Raw genomic sequence first — 3,775 nt, 5'->3', positions numbered from 1 at the left:
TGGGCCAATGCCTGCCCCATGCCCCCCAGCCCTCGCTGCTCCCAAAGGCAAACCTGTGGCCTCAGACCAGCATGTCACAGAGCTACATGGCCACACACATCCCCCCAGCCCAGCCACCACCTTCGTCCCATTCCCAGCTTTTTCTGCCTCTCTCCTGCTGCAGAAGGAAAGGGGAGAGCAGAGCTTGGCTCCTATGCATCATTCCTGCCCTACACACTTGGAGTGGCATCCCAGAGAGCAGTGGAGGGATGGTGCAAGCACAGCCGCCCCACCAAATGCCCTAAGAACATCCCCTGCTCTCTGGCAATGGAGACTTCAGTGCAACTTTCTTACAGGGGACACCCTCCATCAGTCCCCTGCAGACTCCTGTGTGCCCCTTGGCTTTTCCCAGATGCCTGAACTGGGCCTCTGTGGACACTTGCGGGAATGGGGTTTCTGCAGAGTTGGTCTCCAGAGAGATGGGAGCTGGACTGGGATAGCCCAAATGGATGTGCTGTGGCACTGCTGTACAGACCCCCCTCCCCTCTTGCTCTGTGTTGTTCTTCAGGATTTTGATCAGCATTCCTGGCAAAATGCAAATGCAACAAATCTTGGGACTATCCTCAAGAGGGCACTGGGGACAGGGACACTCGCTGCATCTCTCATTGCTTTCCATCGAGTGCAGGGCCCCTGCTCTCACCAAGCTGGTGGTGTGATTCCCTCTGCACTAGCACAGAGCTGGGTGCTTGCCGTGCAGCGATGGGTGCTGGCCACGGCTCGCCCACCCAGCCTGCGACAGGAGACACAGGGTCCCCCCCAGCCTGCGACAGGAGACACAGGGTCCTGAAGGTGGCCAGGGCCTGGTGGGGAGCATCCTGGCCACACTTGGCTCCTTCACCACATTTCAGGCACTGCGTAAGCAGAGGGTTAACGATTCCCACGTTAAGTGGCTGCAGATGTGTGGGAAAGTCTGGGGCGACCGGACGGCATCGCTATTAGTATTCACCCAGGAGCCTGCCGCTGCCTCCCGGGGCTCTGTGGAGCACATTTAATACCGAGGCTCGTCATGGGGGTTAGAAAGAGGGTGTGGGATGGGGGCGGAAAGGCCCTGAGGTGGGGAAAGGCAGTGGGCTAGCATCCTCTGCCGCTGGCTAGTGCCTCCTCCAAGCACCCAAACTCAGGGCAACAGGGGGCAGGTCAGCATCTGTAGGGACACAGCACCATATGATGTATGGCTCAGTGCTGCCTTCTGACACCATCATTGCCCTGTGGTGCCTGTGGCTGGAATTCACGGTGGTGCAGGATGCTTCCCAGCCCAGGATGCTCCCCAGTGCATTGTGCTCCGCCATATGGTCACTCTTCAGGGAGCTCAGCATTTTCTGCCTCCCTGGCAAAGCAAGACCATGCATGGGGTAGCAGTTCCTCCAGAGGCCAGGGCAGAGCCCTGGAAAGGGCTGGATGGGGCTCCGTGCAGCTCTTCCCAGGGCCCAAGAGCTGGATCCAGCCAGGAGCAAGGGCTGACAGCTGCCGTGATGGACAGGTTGCCCAGATGTGCTGCCATGCTCCTCTGCTGTGGTTTGTGGTTCACCACCACATCAGAGCGATGCTGAAATGCCTGGGCTGACTTGAAGCTGATAGAGGCTTGGAAGAATCAAAGCCACGGGAGAATCTGGGCCTCATTAAAGCTTCAGAGAAGCAGGAAAGGCTGACATCTGCTACTTTTTTCCTACCTGCCTCTCACCTGCTGGCACATGGGACCTGTTGCTGACTCCAGTATGGCCACTCCCACCATCATGTCAGGTTGCCTGGCTCTGATGTCTCTTCTCCACATCAGGACCAGAATAAGGGCTTTTCCCCATGGTCCCAGCTGCACCTGGGATGGGGCAGGAGGTTGGAAAGCTGGTTTGATCCACGTGATGCCAGAGCAATTCAAATACCCTGGAATGTCCCTATCCCTGTGGCTGCTATCCCCACCAGAAATGCTGCACTCCATGACCCCAAGCCCTTGCTAGCACTTAATGATGCTCATTGATGCTGGAAATCGCAGCCCAGAGCGGCTCTGGCAGCCCACACTGCAGCTGCCCCAGCCCTGGGGGAATCACTAAGTCCTGCAAGTGCCACAAATAGAGGCGAGCAATGAAGTGGGGATGAGGCAGAGGTAGCTGAGCTGCTCCCCTCCGCCCACACTCTTGCACAAGTGAGTCCCTATGGCTCCATTGCTTCCTTTGAGTTGGCCTTTCCCAGGAGCTGCTGTAACCCCGACACGCTGTTCCTAAACAAAGCGTGCAGTCCCGGGTGCTCTGTGGGGACGCACAGTGCAGGATGCCATGTGCTTGCCGGGATGCTGTGGGCTCTCCAGGGCTCTCCCAGTATCCCAAAACAACGAAGCAGGGAGAGCCCTTTGCAGACTTCTCCTGGGAGAGGGTTTTGTTTGCCCAGGTTGTTCCTGCTCTCAGCCTGGGAATGGGCATTGGAGGCAACTGTTTGCAAGGAGGAGAGGGGTTGAATATGTCCCACCTCAGGAGCAGGATGCTCTGCCCTCCAGCATGGACCGTGCTGGTTTTTCCACCCTCTGCTCACCCCAGGATGCTGGGCCATGGACTCCTGGTCAAGCCCACTCTCAGAGCCTGCCTGTGGGGTTTGACATGCAGCATGGACACGGGCACCCGAGGGCTGCACGCTGGTGGTCTCAGGACTTGGGAAAGCACCGGCTCCCAGAGCTCGTCCCCGGAGCACGGGGCCCAGCAGGATTGCACCAGTGGGTTTCTCCCTCTCCTCTGCCGAGCTATTCCCAGCAGCTCACATATCCCCACACAGGGATCTGTCAGACATGTCTTCATCCCTTGGGAAAAGTGTCGGGAAGAGCCATGTGCACAGCACGTCCCATTTGCCGCCTGCTCCCCATATGAGCCGCTCTCATGCTTGCCGGCTCCTCTTCTGCGCAACAGACTGCATTGAATCTGGGGGGCTGCTGGAGCTTCCCAATATGTGGCCGCCCCCTCATCTGCAGTCAGGGATCTTGGCCAGCCTGGTGCAAGGGAGCAGCCATCACCAGTCATCATTTTCATCAGTGCAAAGAAAACACAGAGATAATGGGTGATAAGTGGCAATCTCTTGGGCTGGTCCAGCCAGGGAATCATTAGCTGTGTCCATTGTGCAGGCGTTCATTAACAAGGCAGGAGAAGATGAGTTTGCCTTGCAAACAAGCCAGGAACACAGATTTCAGTGGTGTTGTCTTTATGGGAAGGGCTTTTTCATTCTTGGAAAAGAAAAAAAAAGAAAGATAGATATCTTTTCAGGGCGCTCACATTTGTCAGCATAGCCAGTGGAGTTTTGCAATTTTTATTGTTTGGATCAGGCAAAAGCACATTCCCAAGATGGAAATGGTGGCAAGAACTGATGGGTCAAAAGATAGATTTGATCCAAAGAGCTTCTGCACCTTGTTACAGTGCCGAAACAAATTGCAAAAAATCCCCATTATGACTACAATGTTTTGTCTATCGAGAGATTTTTGGAAACTTCATTTGAACTCATCAAGGTGTGGGGAGGATTTAAAGCAGGTTCATTAGTCGGCTTCCACCCCCCAGGGCAGGAGGGGTGTAGGACATCTGAGATGATGGCAGGGCTGCAGTGGAAACAGGACCTCCTGCCGCCCCTCCTGGCTCCACGCCCCTCAGCAGCCCAAACAGCTCCGGGACCCCAACCAAACCCACCCTCTGCTGTAGCATCCCAGTTGCACAAGACCTTTTATTCCCCTTTCCAGAAAAATAAACCCCAGGACTGGAAGGGTGCGTTG

Source organism: Mesitornis unicolor, unplaced genomic scaffold, assembly GCF_000695765.1.
Source record: "Mesitornis unicolor isolate BGI_N332 unplaced genomic scaffold, ASM69576v1 scaffold29229, whole genome shotgun sequence".
Taxonomy (NCBI): Eukaryota; Metazoa; Chordata; class Aves; order Mesitornithiformes; family Mesitornithidae; genus Mesitornis; species Mesitornis unicolor.
Note: the sequence above shows the minus strand (reverse complement) of the source record.